This window comes from Oncorhynchus mykiss, chromosome 28 (assembly GCF_013265735.2).
Source record: "Oncorhynchus mykiss isolate Arlee chromosome 28, USDA_OmykA_1.1, whole genome shotgun sequence".
Taxonomy (NCBI): Eukaryota; Metazoa; Chordata; class Actinopteri; order Salmoniformes; family Salmonidae; genus Oncorhynchus; species Oncorhynchus mykiss.
The window spans coordinates 35,147,495-35,161,409 of NC_048592.1; the positions used below are offsets into that span (position 1 = coordinate 35,147,495).

Consider the following 13,915-nt stretch of genomic DNA (forward strand, 5'->3'; position numbering starts at 1 on the left):
AGTTCAGATTTTAATGAGTGTATAATTTGGAATGGAGGCCTGGTTCTCTGGGGAAATGAACCATCTGACAATACCACCACCATCAGCACGTGCCTCTGCCCGGCAGGTTAAGTGTCTGAAAATAAGCAGATGCAGAGCCCAGATAGCTCAGTCGGTAGAGCATCAGACTTTTAATCTGAGGGTCCAGGGTTCAAGTCCCTGTTTGGGCGTTGCTTTAATGTTTACCTTTTCTGGCGCAGGTGTTCTGCTAGCAACCCACCTCGACAACATCCGGTGAAATTGCAGAGCGCCAAATTCAAAATATAGAAATAGTCAATATAAACATTCACAAAAATACAAGTGTTATACATCGGTTTAAAGATTAACTTCTTGTTAATCCAGCCGCTTTGTCACATTTCAAATTGGATTTACTGCGAAAGCCTACCATGCGATTATCTGAGGACAGCGCCCCACTTACAAAAACATATTCCAACCAAGTAGACGAGTCACAAAAGTCATAAATAGCGATAAAATGAATCACTTACCTTTGAACATCTTCATCTGGTTGCAGTCACAAGAGTCCCAGCTCCACAATAAAGGTTTGTTTTGTCAGAGAAAGTCCCTCTTTATATCCCAAAAACTCTGTTTTGTTGGCGCATTGTGTTCAGTAATACACTGGCTCAAAGGAGGTCAAAACATGCAGACGAATACATCCTAATAGTACCGGCAAAGTTTGTTGAATCTGGATCCTAACCCATTAGAAACTCAATAGGCATTCAATTGAAAACTACCCACATCAAAAAAATCCCACCTCCTGGATAACTTTTCTTCAGGTTTTTGCCTGCCATATAAATTCTGTTATACTCAGAGACATTATTTTAACAGTTCTGGAAACTGTAGAGTGTGTTCTATCCAAATCTACCATTTATATGCATATCCTATTTTCTGGGCCTGAGTAACAGGCAGTTTACTTTGGGAACGTTTCTCATCCAGGCATCAAAAAACTGCCCCCAAGCATACATTAAACTCCCTGTTCGAAGACTGACAATCACATGATTTCATTTAAGATTTTGCAGTGTGACAGGTTTTTGTGAGAGACAATTTTCATCAAAAGCAGCATCGGTTTGTTCGTTTCTGTGCGAGATTAGTACTGTAAAGCCACATTGGTACTTGTGCTGATTCACTGAGTAAAGGCGGCAGAGATTGCACACATAAAAACAATGACCACGCTGTGAGTTGAACACGCAACCTTCTGATCTGGAGTCAGACGCGCTACCATTGCGCCACGAGGTCATTGACATTTAACATCTTTGGAGAGGATGCCTAGTTCAGATTTTAATGAGTGTATAATTTGGAATGGAGGCCTGGTTCTCTGGGGAAATGAACCATCTGACAATACCACCACCATCAGCACGTGCCTCTGCCCGGCAGGTTAAGTGTCTGAAAATAAGCAGATGCAGAGCCCAGATAGCTCAGTCGGTAGAGCATCAGACTTTTAATCTGAGGGTCCAGGGTTCAAGTCCCTGTTTGGGCGTTGCTTTAATGTTTACCTTTTCTGGCGCAGGTGTTCTGCTAGCAACCCACCTCGACAACATCCGGTGAAATTGCAGAGCGCCAAATTCAAAATATAGAAATAGTCAATATAAACATTCACAAAAATACAAGTGTTATACATCGGTTTAAAGATTAACTTCTTGTTAATCCAGCCGCTTTGTCACATTTCAAATTGGATTTACTGCGAAAGCCTACCATGCGATTATCTGAGGACAGCGCCCCACTTACAAAAACATATTCCAACCAAGTAGACGAGTCACAAAAGTCATAAATAGCGATAAAATGAATCACTTACCTTTGAACATCTTCATCTGGTTGCAGTCACAAGAGTCCCAGCTCCACAATAAAGGTTTGTTTTGTCAGAGAAAGTCCCTCTTTATATCCCAAAAACTCTGTTTTGTTGGCGCATTGTGTTCAGTAATACACTGGCTCAAAGGAGGTCAAAACATGCAGACGAATACATCCTAATAGTACCGGCAAAGTTTGTTGAATCTGGATCCTAACCCATTAGAAACTCAATAGGCATTCAATTGAAAACTACCCACATCAAAAAAATCCCACCTCCTGGATAACTTTTCTTCAGGTTTTTGCCTGCCATATAAATTCTGTTATACTCAGAGACATTATTTTAACAGTTCTGGAAACTGTAGAGTGTGTTCTATCCAAATCTACCATTTATATGCATATCCTATTTTCTGGGCCTGAGTAACAGGCAGTTTACTTTGGGAACGTTTCTCATCCAGGCATCAAAAAACTGCCCCCAAGCATACATTAAACTCCCTGTTCGAAGACTGACAATCACATGATTTCATTTAAGATTTTGCAGTGTGACAGGTTTTTGTGAGAGACAATTTTCATCAAAAGCAGCATCGGTTTGTTCGTTTCTGTGCGAGATTATTACTGTAAAGCCACATTGGTACTTGTGCTGATTCACTGAGTAAAGGCGGCAGAGATTGCACACATAAAAACAATGACCACGACGTGAGTTGAACACGCAACCTTCTGATCTGGAGTCAGACGCGCTACCATTGCGCCACGAGGTCATTGACATTTAACATCTTTGGAGAGGATGCCTAGTTCAGATTTTAATGAGTGTATAATTTGGAATGGAGGCCTGGTTCTCTGGGGAAATGAACCATCTGACAATACCACCACCATCAGCACGTGCCTCTGCCCGGCAGGTTAAGTGTCTGAAAATAAGCAGATGCAGAGCCCAGATAGCTCAGTCGGTAGAGCATCAGACTTTTAATCTGAGGGTCCAGGGTTCAAGTCCCTGTTTGGGCGTTGCTTTAATGTTTACCTTTTCTGGCGCAGGTGTTCTGCTAGCAACCCACCTCGACAACATCCGGTGAAATTGCAGAGCGCCAAATTCAAAATATAGAAATAGTCAATATAAACATTCACAAAAATACAAGTGTTATACATCGGTTTAAAGATTAACTTCTTGTTAATCCAGCCGCTTTGTCACATTTCAAATAGGATTTACTGCGAAAGCCTACCATGCGATTATCTGAGGACAGCGCCCCACTTACAAAAACATATTCCAACCAAGTAGACGAGTCACAAAAGTCATAAATAGCGATAAAATGAATCACTTACCTTTGAACATCTTCATCTGGTTGCAGTCACAAGAGTCCCAGCTCCACAATAAAGGTTTGTTTTGTCAGAGAAAGTCCCTCTTTATATCCCAAAAACTCTGTTTTGTTGGCGCATTGTGTTCAGTAATACACTGGCTCAAAGGAGGTCAAAACATGCAGACGAATACATCCTAATAGTACCGGCAAAGTTTGTTGAATCTGGATCCTAACCCATTAGAAACTCAATAGGCATTCAATTGAAAACTACCCACATCAAAAAAATCCCACCTCCTGGATAACTTTTCTTCAGGTTTTTGCCTGCCATATAAATTCTGTTATACTCAGAGACATTATTTTAACAGTTCTGGAAACTGTAGAGTGTGTTCTATCCAAATCTACCATTTATATGCATATCCTAGTTTCTGGGCCTGAGTAAATGGCAGTTTACTTTGGGAACGTTTCTCATCCAGGCATCAAAAAACTGCCCCCAAGCATACATTAAACTCCCTGTTCGAAGACTGACAATCACATGATTTCATTTAAGATTTTGCAGTGTGACAGGTTTTTGTGAGAGACAATTTTCATCAAAAGCAGCATTGGTTTGTTCGTTTCTGTGCAAGATTAGTACTGTAAAGCCACATTGGTACTTGTGCTGATTCACTGAGTAAAGGCGGCAGAGATTGCACACATAAAAACCATGACCACGACGTGAGTTGAACACGCAACCTTCTGATCTGGAGTCAGACGCGCCACGAGGTCATTGACATTTAACATCTTTGGAGAGGATGCCTAGTTCAGATTTTAATGAGTGTATAATTTGGAATGGAGGCCTGGTTCTCTGGGGAAATGAACCATCTGACAATACCACCACCATCAGCACGTGCCTCTGCCCGGCAGGTTAAGTGTCTGAAAATAAGCAGATGCAGAGCCCAGATAGCTCAGTCGGTAGAGCATCAGACTTTTAATCTGAGGGTCCAGGGTTCAAGTCCCTGTTTGGGCGTTGCTTTAATGTTTACCTTTTCTGGCGCAGGTGTTCTGCTAGCAACCCACCTCGACAACATCCGGTGAAATTGCAGAGCGCCAAATTCAAAATATAGAAATAGTCAATATAAACATTCACAAAAATACAAGTGTTATACATCGGTTTAAAGATTAACTTCTTGTTAATCCAGCCGCTTTGTCACATTTCAAATAGGATTTACTGCGAAAGCCTACCATGCGATTATCTGAGGACAGCGCCCCACTTACAAAAACATATTCCAACCAAGTAGACGAGTCACAAAAGTCATAAATAGCGATAAAATGAATCACTTACCTTTGAACATCTTCATCTGGTTGCAGTCACAAGAGTCCCAGCTCCACAATAAAGGTTTGTTTTGTCAGAGAAAGTCCCTCTTTATATCCCAAAAACTCTGTTTTGTTGGCGCATTGTGTTCAGTAATACACTGGCTCAAAGGAGGTCAAAACATGCAGACGAATACATCCTAATAGTACCGGCAAAGTTTGTTGAATCTGGATCCTAACCCATTAGAAACTCAATAGGCATTCAATTGAAAACTACCCACATCAAAAAAATCCCACCTCCTGGATAACTTTTCTTCAGGTTTTTGCCTGCCATATAAATTCTGTTATACTCAGAGACATTATTTTAACAGTTCTGGAAACTGTAGAGTGTGTTCTATCCAAATCTACCATTTATATGCATATCCTAGTTTCTGGGCCTGAGTAAATGGCAGTTTACTTTGGGAACGTTTCTCATCCAGGCATCAAAAAACTGCCCCCAAGCATACATTAAACTCCCTGTTCGAAGACTGACAATCACATGATTTCATTTAAGATTTTGCAGTGTGACAGGTTTTTGTGAGAGACAATTTTCATCAAAAGCAGCATTGGTTTGTTCGTTTCTGTGCAAGATTAGTACTGTAAAGCCACATTGGTACTTGTGCTGATTCACTGAGTAAAGGCGGCAGAGATTGCACACATAAAAACCATGACCACGACGTGAGTTGAACACGCAACCTTCTGATCTGGAGTCAGACGCGCCACGAGGTCATTGACATTTAACATCTTTGGAGAGGATGCCTAGTTCAGATTTTAATGAGTGTATAATTTGGAATGGAGGCCTGGTTCTCTGGGGAAATGAACCATCTGACAATACCACCACCATCAGCACGTGCCTCTGCCCGGCAGGTTAAGTGTCTGAAAATAAGCAGATGCAGAGCCCAGATAGCTCAGTCGGTAGAGCATCAGACTTTTAATCTGAGGGTCCAGGGTTCAAGTCCCTGTTTGGGCGTTGCTTTAATGTTTACCTTTTCTGGCGCAGGTGTTCTGCTAGCAACCCACCTCGACAACATCCGGTGAAATTGCAGAGCGCCAAATTCAAAATATAGAAATAGTCAATATAAACATTCACAAAAATACAAGTGTTATACATCGGTTTAAAGATTAACTTCTTGTTAATCCAGCCGCTTTGTCACATTTCAAATTGGATTTACTGCGAAAGCCTACCATGCGATTATCTGAGGACAGCGCCCCACTTACAAAAACATATTCCAACCAAGTAGACGAGTCACAAAAGTCATAAATAGCGATAAAATGAATCACTTACCTTTGAACATCTTCATCTGGTTGCAGTCACAAGAGTCCCAGCTCCACAATAAAGGTTTGTTTTGTCAGAGAAAGTCCCTCTTTATATCCCAAAAACTCTGTTTTGTTGGCGCATTGTGTTCAGTAATACACTGGCTCAAAGGAGGTCAAAACATGCAGACGAATACATCCTAATAGTACCGGCAAAGTTTGTTGAATCTGGATCCTAACCCATTAGAAACTCAATAGGCATTCAATTGAAAACTACCCACATCAAAAAAATCCCACCTCCTGGATAACTTTTCTTCAGGTTTTTGCCTGCCATATAAATTCTGTTATACTCAGAGACATTATTTTAACAGTTCTGGAAACTGTAGAGTGTGTTCTATCCAAATCTACCATTTATATGCATATCCTATTTTCTGGGCCTGAGTAACAGGCAGTTTACTTTGGGAACGTTTCTCATCCAGGCATCAAAAAACTGCCCCCAAGCATACATTAAACTCCCTGTTCGAAGACTGACAATCACATGATTTCATTTAAGATTTTGCAGTGTGACAGGTTTTTGTGAGAGACAATTTTCATCAAAAGCAGCATCGGTTTGTTCGTTTCTGTGCGAGATTATTACTGTAAAGCCACATTGGTACTTGTGCTGATTCACTGAGTAAAGGCGGCAGAGATTGCACACATAAAAACAATGACCACGACGTGAGTTGAACACGCAACCTTCTGATCTGGAGTCAGACGCGCTACCATTGCGCCACGAGGTCATTGACATTTAACATCTTTGGAGAGGATGCCTAGTTCAGATTTTAATGAGTGTATAATTTGGAATGGAGGCCTGGTTCTCTGGGGAAATGAACCATCTGACAATACCACCACCATCAGCACGTGCCTCTGCCCGGCAGGTTAAGTGTCTGAAAATAAGCAGATGCAGAGCCCAGATAGCTCAGTCGGTAGAGCATCAGACTTTTAATCTGAGGGTCCAGGGTTCAAGTCCCTGTTTGGGCGTTGCTTTAATGTTTACCTTTTCTGGCGCAGGTGTTCTGCTAGCAACCCACCTCGACAACATCCGGTGAAATTGCAGAGCGCCAAATTCAAAATATAGAAATAGTCAATATAAACATTCACAAAAATACAAGTGTTATACATCGGTTTAAAGATTAACTTCTTGTTAATCCAGCCGCTTTGTCACATTTCAAATAGGATTTACTGCGAAAGCCTACCATGCGATTATCTGAGGACAGCGCCCCACTTACAAAAACATATTCCAACCAAGTAGACGAGTCACAAAAGTCATAAATAGCGATAAAATGAATCACTTACCTTTGAACATCTTCATCTGGTTGCAGTCACAAGAGTCCCAGCTCCACAATAAAGGTTTGTTTTGTCAGAGAAAGTCCCTCTTTATATCCCAAAAACTCTGTTTTGTTGGCGCATTGTGTTCAGTAATACACTGGCTCAAAGGAGGTCAAAACATGCAGACGAATACATCCTAATAGTACCGGCAAAGTTTGTTGAATCTGGATCCTAACCCATTAGAAACTCAATAGGCATTCAATTGAAAACTACCCACATCAAAAAAATCCCACCTCCTGGATAACTTTTCTTCAGGTTTTTGCCTGCCATATAAATTCTGTTATACTCAGAGACATTATTTTAACAGTTCTGGAAACTGTAGAGTGTGTTCTATCCAAATCTACCATTTATATGCATATCCTATTTTCTGGGCCTGAGTAACAGGCAGTTTACTTTGGGAACGTTTCTCATCCAGGCATCAAAAAACTGCCCCCAAGCATACATTAAACTCCCTGTTCGAAGACTGACAATCACATGATTTCATTTAAGATTTTGCAGTGTGACAGGTTTTTGTGAGAGACAATTTTCATCAAAAGCAGCATCGGTTTGTTCGTTTCTGTGCGAGATTATTACTGTAAAGCCACATTGGTACTTGTGCTGATTCACTGAGTAAAGGCGGCAGAGATTGCACACATAAAAACAATGACCACGACGTGAGTTGAACACGCAACCTTCTGATCTGGAGTCAGACGCGCTACCATTGCGCCACGAGGTCATTGACATTTAACATCTTTGGAGAGGATGCCTAGTTCAGATTTTAATGAGTGTATAATTTGGAATGGAGGCCTGGTTCTCTGGGGAAATGAACCATCTGACAATACCACCACCATCAGCACGTGCCTCTGCCCGGCAGGTTAAGTGTCTGAAAATAAGCAGATGCAGAGCCCAGATAGCTCAGTCGGTAGAGCATCAGACTTTTAATCTGAGGGTCCAGGGTTCAAGTCCCTGTTTGGGCGTTGCTTTAATGTTTACCTTTTCTGGCGCAGGTGTTCTGCTAGCAACCCACCTCGACAACATCCGGTGAAATTGCAGAGCGCCAAATTCAAAATATAGAAATAGTCAATATAAACATTCACAAAAATACAAGTGTTATACATCGGTTTAAAGATTAACTTCTTGTTAATCCAGCCGCTTTGTCACATTTCAAATAGGATTTACTGCGAAAGCCTACCATGCGATTATCTGAGGACAGCGCCCCACTTACAAAAACATATTCCAACCAAGTAGACGAGTCACAAAAGTCATAAATAGCGATAAAATGAATCACTTACCTTTGAACATCTTCATCTGGTTGCAGTCACAAGAGTCCCAGCTCCACAATAAAGGTTTGTTTTGTCAGAGAAAGTCCCTCTTTATATCCCAAAAACTCTGTTTTGTTGGCGCATTGTGTTCAGTAATACACTGGCTCAAAGGAGGTCAAAACATGCAGACGAATACATCCTAATAGTACCGGCAAAGTTTGTTGAATCTGGATCCTAACCCATTAGAAACTCAATAGGCATTCAATTGAAAACTACCCACATCAAAAAAATCCCACCTCCTGGATAACTTTTCTTCAGGTTTTTGCCTGCCATATAAATTCTGTTATACTCAGAGACATTATTTTAACAGTTCTGGAAACTGTAGAGTGTGTTCTATCCAAATCTACCATTTATATGCATATCCTATTTTCTGGGCCTGAGTAACAGGCAGTTTACTTTGGGAACGTTTCTCATCCAGGCATCAAAAAACTGCCCCCAAGCATACATTAAACTCCCTGTTCGAAGACTGACAATCACATGATTTCATTTAAGATTTTGCAGTGTGACAGGTTTTTGTGAGAGACAATTTTCATCAAAAGCAGCATCGGTTTGTTCGTTTCTGTGCGAGATTATTACTGTAAAGCCACATTGGTACTTGTGCTGATTCACTGAGTAAAGGCGGCAGAGATTGCACACATAAAAACAATGACCACGACGTGAGTTGAACACGCAACCTTCTGATCTGGAGTCAGACGCGCTACCATTGCGCCACGAGGTCATTGACATTTAACATCTTTGGAGAGGATGCCTAGTTCAGATTTTAATGAGTGTATAATTTGGAATGGAGGCCTGGTTCTCTGGGGAAATGAACCATCTGACAATACCACCACCATCAGCACGTGCCTCTGCCCGGCAGGTTAAGTGTCTGAAAATAAGCAGATGCAGAGCCCAGATAGCTCAGTCGGTAGAGCATCAGACTTTTAATCTGAGGGTCCAGGGTTCAAGTCCCTGTTTGGGCGTTGCTTTAATGTTTACCTTTTCTGGCGCAGGTGTTCTGCTAGCAACCCACCTCGACAACATCCGGTGAAATTGCAGAGCGCCAAATTCAAAATATAGAAATAGTCAATATAAACATTCACAAAAATACAAGTGTTATACATCGGTTTAAAGATTAACTTCTTGTTAATCCAGCCGCTTTGTCACATTTCAAATAGGATTTACTGCGAAAGCCTACCATGCGATTATCTGAGGACAGCGCCCCACTTACAAAAACATATTCCAACCAAGTAGACGAGTCACAAAAGTCATAAATAGCGATAAAATGAATCACTTACCTTTGAACATCTTCATCTGGTTGCAGTCACAAGAGTCCCAGCTCCACAATAAAGGTTTGTTTTGTCAGAGAAAGTCCCTCTTTATATCCCAAAAACTCTGTTTTGTTGGCGCATTGTGTTCAGTAATACACTGGCTCAAAGGAGGTCAAAACATGCAGACGAATACATCCTAATAGTACCGGCAAAGTTTGTTGAATCTGGATCCTAACCCATTAGAAACTCAATAGGCATTCAATTGAAAACTACCCACATCAAAAAAATCCCACCTCCTGGATAACTTTTCTTCAGGTTTTTGCCTGCCATATAAATTCTGTTATACTCAGAGACATTATTTTAACAGTTCTGGAAACTGTAGAGTGTGTTCTATCCAAATCTACCATTTATATGCATATCCTAGTTTCTGGGCCTGAGTAAATGGCAGTTTACTTTGGGAACGTTTCTCATCCAGGCATCAAAAAACTGCCCCCAAGCATACATTAAACTCCCTGTTCGAAGACTGACAATCACATGATTTCATTTAAGATTTTGCAGTGTGACAGGTTTTTGTGAGAGACAATTTTCATCAAAAGCAGCATTGGTTTGTTCGTTTCTGTGCAAGATTAGTACTGTAAAGCCACATTGGTACTTGTGCTGATTCACTGAGTAAAGGCGGCAGAGATTGCACACATAAAAACCATGACCACGACGTGAGTTGAACACGCAACCTTCTGATCTGGAGTCAGACGCGCCACGAGGTCATTGACATTTAACATCTTTGGAGAGGATGCCTAGTTCAGATTTTAATGAGTGTATAATTTGGAATGGAGGCCTGGTTCTCTGGGGAAATGAACCATCTGACAATACCACCACCATCAGCACGTGCCTCTGCCCGGCAGGTTAAGTGTCTGAAAATAAGCAGATGCAGAGCCCAGATAGCTCAGTCGGTAGAGCATCAGACTTTTAATCTGAGGGTCCAGGGTTCAAGTCCCTGTTTGGGCGTTGCTTTAATGTTTACCTTTTCTGGCGCAGGTGTTCTGCTAGCAACCCACCTCGACAACATCCGGTGAAATTGCAGAGCGCCAAATTCAAAATATAGAAATAGTCAATATAAACATTCACAAAAATACAAGTGTTATACATCGGTTTAAAGATTAACTTCTTGTTAATCCAGCCGCTTTGTCACATTTCAAATTGGATTTACTGCGAAAGCCTACCATGCGATTATCTGAGGACAGCGCCCCACTTACAAAAACATATTCCAACCAAGTAGACGAGTCACAAAAGTCATAAATAGCGATAAAATGAATCACTTACCTTTGAACATCTTCATCTGGTTGCAGTCACAAGAGTCCCAGCTCCACAATAAAGGTTTGTTTTGTCAGAGAAAGTCCCTCTTTATATCCCAAAAACTCTGTTTTGTTGGCGCATTGTGTTCAGTAATACACTGGCTCAAAGGAGGTCAAAACATGCAGACGAATACATCCTAATAGTACCGGCAAAGTTTGTTGAATCTGGATCCTAACCCATTAGAAACTCAATAGGCATTCAATTGAAAACTACCCACATCAAAAAAATCCCACCTCCTGGATAACTTTTCTTCAGGTTTTTGCCTGCCATATAAATTCTGTTATACTCAGAGACATTATTTTAACAGTTCTGGAAACTGTAGAGTGTGTTCTATCCAAATCTACCATTTATATGCATATCCTATTTTCTGGGCCTGAGTAACAGGCAGTTTACTTTGGGAACGTTTCTCATCCAGGCATCAAAAAACTGCCCCCAAGCATACATTAAACTCCCTGTTCGAAGACTGACAATCACATGATTTCATTTAAGATTTTGCAGTGTGACAGGTTTTTGTGAGAGACAATTTTCATCAAAAGCAGCATCGGTTTGTTCGTTTCTGTGCGAGATTATTACTGTAAAGCCACATTGGTACTTGTGCTGATTCACTGAGTAAAGGCGGCAGAGATTGCACACATAAAAACAATGACCACGACGTGAGTTGAACACGCAACCTTCTGATCTGGAGTCAGACGCGCTACCATTGCGCCACGAGGTCATTGACATTTAACATCTTTGGAGAGGATGCCTAGTTCAGATTTTAATGAGTGTATAATTTGGAATGGAGGCCTGGTTCTCTGGGGAAATGAACCATCTGACAATACCACCACCATCAGCACGTGCCTCTGCCCGGCAGGTTAAGTGTCTGAAAATAAGCAGATGCAGAGCCCAGATAGCTCAGTCGGTAGAGCATCAGACTTTTAATCTGAGGGTCCAGGGTTCAAGTCCCTGTTTGGGCGTTGCTTTAATGTTTACCTTTTCTGGCGCAGGTGTTCTGCTAGCAACCCACCTCGACAACATCCGGTGAAATTGCAGAGCGCCAAATTCAAAATATAGAAATAGTCAATATAAACATTCACAAAAATACAAGTGTTATACATCGGTTTAAAGATTAACTTCTTGTTAATCCAGCCGCTTTGTCACATTTCAAATAGGATTTACTGCGAAAGCCTACCATGCGATTATCTGAGGACAGCGCCCCACTTACAAAAACATATTCCAACCAAGTAGACGAGTCACAAAAGTCATAAATAGCGATAAAATGAATCACTTACCTTTGAACATCTTCATCTGGTTGCAGTCACAAGAGTCCCAGCTCCACAATAAAGGTTTGTTTTGTCAGAGAAAGTCCCTCTTTATATCCCAAAAACTCTGTTTTGTTGGCGCATTGTGTTCAGTAATACACTGGCTCAAAGGAGGTCAAAACATGCAGACGAATACATCCTAATAGTACCGGCAAAGTTTGTTGAATCTGGATCCTAACCCATTAGAAACTCAATAGGCATTCAATTGAAAACTACCCACATCAAAAAAATCCCACCTCCTGGATAACTTTTCTTCAGGTTTTTGCCTGCCATATAAATTCTGTTATACTCAGAGACATTATTTTAACAGTTCTGGAAACTGTAGAGTGTGTTCTATCCAAATCTACCATTTATATGCATATCCTATTTTCTGGGCCTGAGTAACAGGCAGTTTACTTTGGGAACGTTTCTCATCCAGGCATCAAAAAACTGCCCCCAAGCATACATTAAACTCCCTGTTCGAAGACTGACAATCACATGATTTCATTTAAGATTTTGCAGTGTGACAGGTTTTTGTGAGAGACAATTTTCATCAAAAGCAGCATCGGTTTGTTCGTTTCTGTGCGAGATTATTACTGTAAAGCCACATTGGTACTTGTGCTGATTCACTGAGTAAAGGCGGCAGAGATTGCACACATAAAAACAATGACCACGACGTGAGTTGAACACGCAACCTTCTGATCTGGAGTCAGACGCGCTACCATTGCGCCACGAGGTCATTGACATTTAACATCTTTGGAGAGGATGCCTAGTTCAGATTTTAATGAGTGTATAATTTGGAATGGAGGCCTGGTTCTCTGGGGAAATGAACCATCTGACAATACCACCACCATCAGCACGTGCCTCTGCCCGGCAGGTTAAGTGTCTGAAAATAAGCAGATGCAGAGCCCAGATAGCTCAGTCGGTAGAGCATCAGACTTTTAATCTGAGGGTCCAGGGTTCAAGTCCCTGTTTGGGCGTTGCTTTAATGTTTACCTTTTCTGGCGCAGGTGTTCTGCTAGCAACCCACCTCGACAACATCCGGTGAAATTGCAGAGCGCCAAATTCAAAATATAGAAATAGTCAATATAAACATTCACAAAAATACAAGTGTTATACATCGGTTTAAAGATTAACTTCTTGTTAATCCAGCCGCTTTGTCACATTTCAAATAGGATTTACTGCGAAAGCCTACCATGCGATTATCTGAGGACAGCGCCCCACTTACAAAAACATATTCCAACCAAGTAGACGAGTCACAAAAGTCATAAATAGCGATAAAATGAATCACTTACCTTTGAACATCTTCATCTGGTTGCAGTCACAAGAGTCCCAGCTCCACAATAAAGGTTTGTTTTGTCAGAGAAAGTCCCTCTTTATATCCCAAAAACTCTGTTTTGTTGGCGCATTGTGTTCAGTAATACACTGGCTCAAAGGAGGTCAAAACATGCAGACGAATACATCCTAATAGTACCGGCAAAGTTTGTTGAATCTGGATCCTAACCCATTAGAAACTCAATAGGCATTCAATTGAAAACTACCCACATCAAAAAAATCCCACCTCCTGGATAACTTTTCTTCAGGTTTTTGCCTGCCATATAAATTCTGTTATACTCAGAGACATTATTTTAACAGTTCTGGAAACTGTAGAGTGTGTTCTATCCAAATCTACCATTTAT

General features: G+C 41.1%; 18 non-coding genes across 18 annotated transcripts; 11 read left to right on the plus strand and 7 right to left on the minus strand.

Annotated features, from left to right (window-relative positions):
* Positions 1–136: 136 nt before the first annotated feature.
* trnak-uuu lies at positions 137–209 on the plus strand. The gene has a single exon. It is a non-coding gene; the product is annotated as a tRNA-Lys (tRNA).
* Positions 210–1,200: 991 nt separating this feature from the next.
* trnaw-cca lies at positions 1,201–1,272 on the minus strand. Its single transcript has one exon. It is a non-coding gene; the product is annotated as a tRNA-Trp (tRNA).
* A 168-nt stretch (positions 1,273–1,440) lies between these two features.
* trnak-uuu lies at positions 1,441–1,513 on the plus strand. The gene has a single exon. It is a non-coding gene; the product is annotated as a tRNA-Lys (tRNA).
* A 991-nt stretch (positions 1,514–2,504) lies between these two features.
* trnaw-cca lies at positions 2,505–2,576 on the minus strand. The gene has a single exon. It is a non-coding gene; the product is annotated as a tRNA-Trp (tRNA).
* A 168-nt stretch (positions 2,577–2,744) lies between these two features.
* trnak-uuu lies at positions 2,745–2,817 on the plus strand. The gene has a single exon. It is a non-coding gene; the product is annotated as a tRNA-Lys (tRNA).
* Positions 2,818–4,037: 1,220 nt separating this feature from the next.
* Positions 4,038–4,110, plus strand: trnak-uuu. The gene has a single exon. It is a non-coding gene; the product is annotated as a tRNA-Lys (tRNA).
* A 1,220-nt stretch (positions 4,111–5,330) lies between these two features.
* trnak-uuu lies at positions 5,331–5,403 on the plus strand. Its single transcript has one exon. It is a non-coding gene; the product is annotated as a tRNA-Lys (tRNA).
* A 991-nt stretch (positions 5,404–6,394) lies between these two features.
* On the minus strand, positions 6,395–6,466 carry trnaw-cca. Its single transcript has one exon. It is a non-coding gene; the product is annotated as a tRNA-Trp (tRNA).
* Positions 6,467–6,634: 168 nt separating this feature from the next.
* On the plus strand, positions 6,635–6,707 carry trnak-uuu. Its single transcript has one exon. It is a non-coding gene; the product is annotated as a tRNA-Lys (tRNA).
* A 991-nt stretch (positions 6,708–7,698) lies between these two features.
* Positions 7,699–7,770, minus strand: trnaw-cca. The gene has a single exon. It is a non-coding gene; the product is annotated as a tRNA-Trp (tRNA).
* Positions 7,771–7,938: 168 nt separating this feature from the next.
* Positions 7,939–8,011, plus strand: trnak-uuu. The gene has a single exon. It is a non-coding gene; the product is annotated as a tRNA-Lys (tRNA).
* Positions 8,012–9,002: 991 nt separating this feature from the next.
* trnaw-cca lies at positions 9,003–9,074 on the minus strand. The gene has a single exon. It is a non-coding gene; the product is annotated as a tRNA-Trp (tRNA).
* A 168-nt stretch (positions 9,075–9,242) lies between these two features.
* Positions 9,243–9,315, plus strand: trnak-uuu. The gene has a single exon. It is a non-coding gene; the product is annotated as a tRNA-Lys (tRNA).
* A 1,220-nt stretch (positions 9,316–10,535) lies between these two features.
* Positions 10,536–10,608, plus strand: trnak-uuu. The gene has a single exon. It is a non-coding gene; the product is annotated as a tRNA-Lys (tRNA).
* Positions 10,609–11,599: 991 nt separating this feature from the next.
* On the minus strand, positions 11,600–11,671 carry trnaw-cca. Its single transcript has one exon. It is a non-coding gene; the product is annotated as a tRNA-Trp (tRNA).
* Positions 11,672–11,839: 168 nt separating this feature from the next.
* trnak-uuu lies at positions 11,840–11,912 on the plus strand. The gene has a single exon. It is a non-coding gene; the product is annotated as a tRNA-Lys (tRNA).
* A 991-nt stretch (positions 11,913–12,903) lies between these two features.
* On the minus strand, positions 12,904–12,975 carry trnaw-cca. The gene has a single exon. It is a non-coding gene; the product is annotated as a tRNA-Trp (tRNA).
* Positions 12,976–13,143: 168 nt separating this feature from the next.
* trnak-uuu lies at positions 13,144–13,216 on the plus strand. Its single transcript has one exon. It is a non-coding gene; the product is annotated as a tRNA-Lys (tRNA).
* Positions 13,217–13,915: the final 699 nt, after the last annotated feature.